Source organism: Nicotiana tabacum, chromosome 6, assembly GCF_000715075.1.
Source record: "Nicotiana tabacum cultivar K326 chromosome 6, ASM71507v2, whole genome shotgun sequence".
Taxonomy (NCBI): domain Eukaryota; kingdom Viridiplantae; phylum Streptophyta; class Magnoliopsida; order Solanales; family Solanaceae; genus Nicotiana; species Nicotiana tabacum.
Genome location: NC_134085.1, coordinates 47464106 through 47473102, shown reverse-complemented (window position 1 = coordinate 47473102; position 8997 = coordinate 47464106). Strand labels below are relative to the sequence as shown.

At 36.5% G+C, this 8997-nt stretch overlaps 1 long non-coding RNA gene across 4 annotated transcripts; it reads right to left on the bottom strand.

Annotated features, from left to right (window-relative positions):
* Window positions 1–460: 460 nt before the first annotated feature.
* On the bottom strand, window positions 461–8771 carry LOC107800755 (uncharacterized). 4 transcript variants are annotated; one of them, XR_012710343.1, is made up of 4 exons: window positions 7929–8770; window positions 4439–4585; window positions 903–1070; window positions 461–802 (listed from the first exon to the last, which is right to left on the bottom strand). It is a non-coding gene; the product is annotated as an uncharacterized LOC107800755 (long non-coding RNA). The 4 variants fall into 4 exon arrangements; XR_012710342.1 differs by having other exon boundaries at window positions 461–1070; window positions 4439–4652; window positions 7929–8771; XR_012710344.1 differs by having other exon boundaries at window positions 461–1070; window positions 4439–4641; window positions 7929–8771.
* Between the last annotated feature and the right edge of the window lie 226 nt (window positions 8772–8997).

Sequence of the window (8997 nt, the reverse complement as noted above, 5' to 3'; positions counted from 1 at the left end):
TCGAAAGTTTAGCGGTTTGAAAGTTTATGAAAAATATGAGTTCGGAAGCTTGTTGGTTTGAAAGTTTATGGCTTCATGTTTATTATATCTAAATTATTTATAAATACTCTTAAGAGTCATTTTTCTTAATTTGCGTACCAAACACCGGAAAATGAATAAGATTATTACTTATTTTTCAAGAAAATATTTTATTGAAAAATATTTTTCACAGAAAACATTTTCCGTTATACCACACACACCCCAGGAGTGTACTGCAAAAGGAAGAAGAGGTGAAAAAGAGACCACTATGTAAGGTCTAATAAAATTTACTTTATATTATTAAATCATTGCCTAATCCGTAGAGGCTATGCCAGTATGTAAAAGACTTAAAATATCTCTTCTTATGTATCGTATTATTACTATACATTATTAATTTTTTTTGGTCAAAAAGATGTACTTATATTATATATAAACAAAACAGTTACATGAGAATGTAGTAGATGCATAAGAGGCATCATAGTTGCTAAATTAGGGTTTACAGACAAGCTTCCTCTAGGGAAAACATTAGTAGACTGGAAATTAAAAGTAGATACTACACTAATATCATTAGTGTTTATACGACTATTACACAAACTATTAGTAGCAGAGTGCAGTTGTGAAGTACTGAAAGTTACTGGAACAAGTCTCCTTTGTAATATACCGCTACAGTCGTTATGATATGGAGACTCTGCAAAAGATGGTGGTGTGTCAAAAAAGTATGCACTGCTCTTGTGCATGGATGGATCCATATTTAGCTAAAGTATCTGCAACACCATCCTGCTCTCTGTAGATGGATAATATAGGAGGGTTATCCAGCTATAGGAGGAGTAACCTGCAATCGTTAAGGATGTTAGTGTAGTGCATAGTAGTTGAGTGAAACATACCTAGGATTGCATGTGCATCTGTTTCAATAATGAGAGGTTGGAGGTGCTGTTGTACTGCCAGTTTTAACCCCATAAGGAGTGCAAGAAGTTCTGCCTGAACACTTATACCTGGGTTTGCTTTGCCTGAGAAGCCTAAAATCCAATTGCCTTGATGGTTGCGAAAAATGCCTGCAATACCATACCTTTGTTGTATATATGAGCACGAGCCATCAATGTTTAATTTATAAGTAAAACCTGTGGGAGGATGCTATTTTATGTAAAGAGGAGTTACACACTTATATGTTGACTTTGGGGTGGTTAGGAAGTAGTATCCAACTGCCATATTTGTTATGAAAGGAAGATTCAAAGGAAGTCGTTGATGTTTAAAAGTGTTCTTATTTCTTATAATCCAAATGTGCCATAGTGAAAATGGAATAAAAGTTGTATAAGGCATTTTATGGGGAGTAGATGGCATTGGTGTGTGTATAAATTGGTGTAACCAATTGATATTAAGTGTTGGGGATGTAGTGAAATTAGGATGAGGAAAAGAGTGATGAAGGTCATTCCATAATTGAGTTGTATGTGAGTATTCAAAAAAGAGATGAATGATATTTTCAGGGGCCAGATGACATTGTGGGCATAGAGATGAATTTAGGATTCCTAAATTTGTAAGATACACCACAGTGGGTAATCTATTATGGCAAATTAACTAGAGGAAGAAAGATATTTTTGGAGGAATGGAAAATTTCCAAATCCACTTATAAGAATATTGTGAGGTCATGGGTTTCATAAGAGAGTTATAAATAGATTTAACCGAAAATTGACCATTTTGTGTATTTGCTCAGTATATTTGGTCATGTGCTATAGGTGAAAAAGGCAAGTAATATTTAGGATATTAGATTGTAATTGATTTGCTATAACAAAAGGTAATTTGTCAAGGTACCACCTATGATTGTAGTAGTAATTAGAGACTAGTTGTTTTTCCTCAAGAGAAGGGAGAGGTCCCGTTAGCTAGTTACGAAGTAGTAAATTAGGCTGGATCCAAGGATCCGACTAGAATTTAATATTTTGTTTGTTCGTAATATTCCATTTATATCCTAGTTGACGATAAGACCATCCATTTATGATATTGCGCCAAGTAGAGGAGACAATGGTTATAATTAAGTTTGATGGTCGTAGATACTTGTGTAGGAGCACATGTGCCCATAGTTGGTGTGGATTTTGAAATGGTCTCCATGCAAGACTTGCATGTAGGGCTTTGTTCTTAATAGCTAGGTTTTGTATTCCTAAACCCTCTTGGGCCAAAGGTTGAGTAATTGTGCTCCATTTAATGAGGTGTAATTTTTTCTTCTGAGTCGAAGTTCCCCAGAGAATATTTCTCTGGTAGCGATTGAGGTGGGATAGTATATAAGTAGGAATTTAATGTATTGCATAAGATGATGGAAGGTTATTTAAAGTAGAGCAAATTAAGGTAGTCCTTCCTGTTTTAGATAAAAATTAATTTTCCAACCTGCCAACTTAGTTTTAAAATTGTCAATTAAGAATTGGTAATCCCTTTTGGTTGGTTGCTTTATGAAAATAGGGAATCCTAGGTATTTACCAAAACTTTTCTCCTCATTTATGTGAAAAAATTGGGGTACAAAGGTTCTAGTAGGAGTTGTGCAGTTTTGTGAGAAAACAATTTGTGACTTGTCACAGTTAATTATTTGTCTAGATAATTTAGTGAATTGAGCCAAAGTATGAAGAATTCATTGGCACGTAGTAGGTATTACTTTGGCTGTAAGAATAATATCGTCAGCAAAAAATAAATAAGATAGTTGAGGACCTCTGTTAGCCAAGGCTAATGGTAACCAATTATTGTAATCCACTTCCATATTTATTTTTCGTGAAAACATTTCTAGACAAATGATAAAAAGATATGGTGATAGTGGATCCCCCTGTCATATGCCTCTGGTTGGTGTGAAATATTCAGTAGGGTTTCCATTAATTAAAATTGAAGTGGATGTTGTTGTTATGCAAGACATAATCAATTTAATAAAATTTGGAGGAAAATTTAAAGTTATTAAAGAGTTATGAATGAAAGACCATTCTATTTTGTCAAAAGCCTTTTCAAGGTTCAATTTAAGAAGCATATTTAAATTATTCCCCTTCAATCTTTGGAATTTTGTAATGATTTCCTGAACAATAAGAGCATTATCAGTTGCTCTTTTATTTTTCTGGAAACTAGATTAAGTTGGATGAATAATGTGTTCCAGGATTGGTTTTAGTCTATTTACGATTATCTTGGTTATAATTCTGTAAATAGTATTACAAAGACTAATAGCTCGATATTGAGATATTGTAGCAGCATGCTTATGTTTAGGAATTAGACATATGTAAGTAGTGTTAATGGCAGGATTTATTTGATGATCTAGGAAAATTTTATGACAAACAAACTTGACAGAGCTGCATATAGTGTCCCAATATTTTTGATAAAAAAGTGGGTGAAGATCATCTGGTCCAGGTGCTTTTAATGGTTTGAAGGAATGGATTGCAGTTAGAATTTCATGATCTTGTAACGGTTTGGATAATGATAAACAATCCTGAGGAGTTAAAACATTAGAGTGTTGCATTGTGGTATGTTTTTTAGAAGAAATTTGTTGGGTGTTGAACAGAGTTTGATAATAATGTGTAATATTATTCCTAATGAGATGTGGATCAGTGATCTAATTTCTCCCTTGATCTTGTAGAGCTGTTAAACGATTATGTCTTCAACGATATAACGTTGTAAGATGGAAAAAATTTTGTATTTGCATCGCCATCATTTAACCAATTAATACGGGACTTTAACTTCCAAAAGTCCTCCTCAAGCTTTAGTATGTGGTTAAAAACCAGTTTTAGTTGATGCTTTAAATTATGTAAGAACTGGCTAGCAGGATAGTTAAAAGAAGATTGAATACCATTTAATCTAGCGAAAATCTTCTTTTTTCGTTTAAAGATATTACCAAAAGTGAAAGAATTCCATTCTTGGACCATGTCAGTGAAATTTGCTATGGCTGGAAGTAACATTAAATTATTCATCCATGCTTATTTGACTATACTAGGAAATTGAGGATGTGTAGTCCATATCATCTCAAATCTAAAAAAAAACATTTGAGGTAATACACAGTATTTTAATTCTAATAACAGGGGACAATGATCGGAATGTGTACGTGGAAGATGTGTAACTAAAGCTTTAGGATAGTTTGAAAGCCACTCATAATTTACATTAATACGGTCAATGCGTTCAAGAATGTTGTACTTACTATGTCTACCATTTGTCCAAGTGTAACGACAGCCTTTGTATCCTAAATTATTTAGGTGACTTCCAAAAATTTATTAGCTCGTGAATTATTAATAGGTAGGCCTCCAAATTTATCAGTGGAAGTAATTATTTCATTAAAATCTCCACCTATAAGCCATGGTCCTTTATAATTATCAAATACACACCTAAGGTTTTTCCATAAAGTCTGCCTATTTACCAAATCAGTGCTTGCATAAACAGAAGTAAACAACCACTTAAATGAAGAGGGGTGTACCTGAATGTGACAGTGAATTTCTTGTGCAGTCGTTGCCACAAGTTCAATGGTAAGGGCGTCAGTAAGCCATAATAATACAATACCACCGGACTGACCTATTGCTGCCACTTCGATCATGCCAGTGAAATTAAAATCCTCCTTCAAAGTCTGATGTGTTTGACAGTGGGTTTCCAGCAAAACCACCAAAGACGGGCGGTTATAATCTAGTAATGATCTAAAATTACGGCGAAACTCAGATGAAATAGCTCATCTATAGTTCCATATAATAAAATTCATATGTCTAACAGGTTGATCAAACAGCTGGTCATTCCTTGCATGCATCCTGGTACTATTGCTTTGACTTGGACGCAGACGTAAAGTTGGTAAGAGTAGTATGGCATACTTGCCCACGTCTAGATTTGTGGTTGGCCTTAGGCGAAATGAGACTCTCATTAAGTTGGGAGGACACATTATGTAAATCTTTCTTTCGTACTCCTCCTTCTGGACAAACACCTTAATTCCATCTAACCTACATGAATTGGTCTTGTTTCCCTGTTGTAGATGACTGTTGCTTCTAGTTCTGCCTGAAATTCCATGTCTTGTGCGAGTGGATTGGGAGGGGGTGGTGGTGACTGTGGGGGTGAGGGAGTTGGAGGTGTTACTGATTCCATATTAAGGGTGTGTGTGGTTGTGGAACCCAATAGGGTTGAATCCAAGGTGTTGTGGGAGTTGGGTTGGGGCAAAATAGCATTTAAAGGAGATGGGGGTGAAGATGAGCAGGATCCTAGTAGGGAGACGGAAGCTTTAGAGGCTGATATGATGCAAGGTAAGGGGCTTGAATCATGGACCAGTGATATCTCCCATAAATATACGTCCCTAGTTGCATGCCCCCCGCTACTATTTGCACAAGGTCCCTCGGATTGTTTATTAGAATCGTCACTTCTTGGTTGTGGACCTCTATGGTGAAGGTCAGTGCATGGTTCTGAAGACCTGTCTCGAGCCAAGATGACGGATTGGTCGATGCAAATGGAGTTTGAGAAGTGTAAATGAAGGTATTCGGCTCCATTATGAGATGGGAGGGAGGAAGTGAGCGAGGAATGCGTTGGTGTTGGAGACGATAAACTGTTTGCCTGAAAATATTGCCGGGTGTTCTGCGTAAATGGTTGAGATTGTTTGTAAATATTGTTTAAAGGCAGAGGAGATGATAATAGATTGGAAATGGTAGATAGTGGATATGAAGGTTGAACAATAGTGGAAGCTATCCTAGTGGTGGAGGAAGGCGGTATTATTGAAGGATTTGGATTTTGTGTTTGAGATTGAGATTGAGCGTTTGAGATGGTAGAAGTAAGGTGTTCATCATTATCTAGTTGCATGGAAGCTATAGTAGAGTTGATAATTGGGGAGGGTGTGTTGGTATGCAGAGACAGTGGTGAATGCATGCATGAGTTTTGGGATGGGTCGTAGGTGTTTGCTGAGGTGGAGGGACTAGAAGGATTTGATTGGGCTTGCATGTGGGGTAGGATATCGTGGCTCTTTGCATGGGCTGTGATAGGTGTTGGAGTTTGGGGTGGTTGTAAGTGGGCCGAGTGGGTAGGGTTTTCTAGAAGCATTTGAGTAGTAATGCTAGGATGTAATTGGTCTTTGTTAGTAGGATTAGGGAGGGAATGATCATTAGTGGGGTCAGTTGAGCTAAGTAAGTCAAATTTATTATTAATAGAAAATTTAGATGGTGGGGATATGGTTTTTGTATTTCAACGGTTAAGAGAAGTTTTATTATTATCAAGAGAAAGATTAGTGAAGGGTAGAGTATTAGGAGTATTAAATGAGTTTATGTTATTAGCATACTTACCGGATGGTCGAGTAGGGCTTAACATAGAACCAGGCAGTGATTGTGGTGGATTTGCTTTGGGGTGAGTCGTCCTTATGATGGATTTCTTAGGAAATTGTACTGTTTTCCATTCTTCAACCAATGGAGAGGCAAGGGTAGAAGGTATAGGGTTTGTAGTGGTCAAAGGGTTCAAAGAATATGACTCTAAAGTATTTGTGTTTAGTGCTGGGGAGGTACAATTACGTTAATTATGGCACAATCTACCACACTTAATACATAGCAAGTTTAATCCTTCATAAAGGATATGTTGCTTATGATTACCAATAAAAATATGAGTTCTTAATGGTTGATCTAATGGAACCTCAACAGATAACCTTGCATATCTTCATCTTGTAGTGGAGGAAGTGCAAGTATCAACAGTAAGTAATTTTCCAATTTTATTACTCAATTTCTGAAGAATTTGAAAGTCATAAAATTCCGTAGGTAATTTTGGTAGTCGCAACCAAATGGCAGAGTATTTGATTTTTGTTTCTGATGCCATAAACTTGGGTTCCCATTGGTGAACGGAGAGGAAGTGATTTAAAATAAACCAAGGTCCATCATGCAAAGCATGAATCATATTTTCCTCTTTTTGAAATTTGATGAGGAAGAAATCTGAACCTAGGTCAATAAGTGGTAGATTTTCCGTTGGCTGCCATAAGGAATAAAAATTTTGCCTAAGTATTTGATGGCTAATTTTTCGACCATATACCTTGACAATAACTGCATGTTGCCATGGTGAGTAAATTCTGGTTTTTTCTTGTCACACCCCTTTTTTAACCAAAACTCTCACTAAACCCTCTAAAAATAATAAAAAGATTTAGTAAAACTTGAAAAGGGTTTTCAATTCGAAAAGTGACAAAGTTGTGTGTTCAAAAGGATTAACTCAGAGTCGCCACCTGACATTTGATTTCGGTGTGTCAGGTCACCGTTTTTTCTAAAAATAATTCTTTTCCTTTCAAAACACTCTAGACTCTAAAACTAAGTCGACACCAAAGATTCGGATAAGGGGGTTCATTTGACTCAGGGAGAAGGTGTTAGGCACTCCCCAAGTCCCGTAAAAATCACGATTGCGTACTCGATCTAGTTGGCTTTTCAAATATTCAAATTGAGGTAAAATCACAAAAAAGCAAAGTAAACACACATAAGGCTCGAGGTCATCCCCACTTAATAAAATAAAAATAAAACAAAATGAAATAAGTCTTGCTAGCCTATACTACACCTCCATTGATGTTGCCACGGCCTCCATTTACATTTACTTCGGAACATTCCCCTGTTTAAAATATATACAAATACTTTGGGGCATTCCCCGAATAAATTTAACTACGGGAACGACCTTTCACCTCAAACGAACGAAAATCCTAAAGTTTTTCTGCCCAAGTGTGGTCGGTCTAAGCATGCTCCTAGCGATAAGCGATAAATAAAAATAAGAAAATATTTCCAATTCAAATTGTCATTTGTGTTTAAGCCCGAACCCTTCTATCAAATGCTATAAGAATTCAACAATATTTATGTAAAAATTCAACTCAAACAGACTTGAAACAAAATATGAAAATTCAGTCACAAATTAGCAATTAAATCATGAAACTCAAGCAATTATAAATAGCACACACGAGAGATTAAAGAGTAAAGTAAAGAGTTGACCTCAAGTGGAACCCAAACGGTGATCAAAATTGAATTGATAAAAGATCCCCTTCAAGCAACAATATTGTGCAATCCGATAATGTACTTCAAATTTACATCGGGACCGCGGATGGGAATTGACACCGGAAACCTCGAATCAAATGCAATCTTGGTTGACCTCCATTTTTATAAACAAAATTTGACGGATTGCAATAGCAATAGAAGAAAGAGTTTGGCTAGTTGCTTTGTCCCTTTCGTTTTTGTCCTTGGGAATTTAATTGGAAGTAAACTGAGCTTCTTTAGCCTATTTCTTTATCACTTTGATACCAAAACTAACAACATTATTAGCCTTGAAAATTTGGAGCGTGACGACTTGAATGCAGCTAGTGAGCAATGTCAGAGTCGAAGCTTGAAAACTGATATTTCTAATTTCAGCTTCTCCTTTGAATAATGTTCATCCTTTTCCGTTTCCTTTTTTATGTGTATGTGTCAAGGGTGTCAGCTTTTGGTAGGGTGTGCGGCTGTAGAGTGGTGGAGAAAGGAGATCTAGCCGGCGGTGGTTCTTCTGAATGAGAAATGGCGCTAGGGTGGTGGGGACGACGGCGGTTCTTTGTGGTAGTCGTGAGTAAGAGGCGATTGGAGGTGGAAGGGTGGTCGTTGGACAACGGCGGCGGCTGGCTGGGCGGCGGCGAGGTTCCCTACTGGTGTTGGGCGTGCTCCTCTTGTGGTCTAGGGGTTCTAGGGTTGTTTTTAGTGTAGTAGGTTAAGGTTGTTGTCCCTGAAGAAGATGAAGGACACGGGAGGTCGTTTTTTGGAGTTCAGCCCCCGGACCCTCAAAAATGTCTAGGTCTAGGTTTTTTTTTTTATTTTTTCTTGTATATTATCTTAAATGGGTGTCTAGGTTTGGGCTTTTGAGTTAATAGGCTAACGGATTGGTTTAATTGGGCTACAAGCAAGACTAAATTGGTCCAAAAACTAATTATATTCTCTCCTCCTTTTTGTATATAAAAATAATATAGCAAACAAGATAACTATTAAAAATACGACTTAATCTTACTTAAGAAAAATAACTATTAAAATAATACTAACC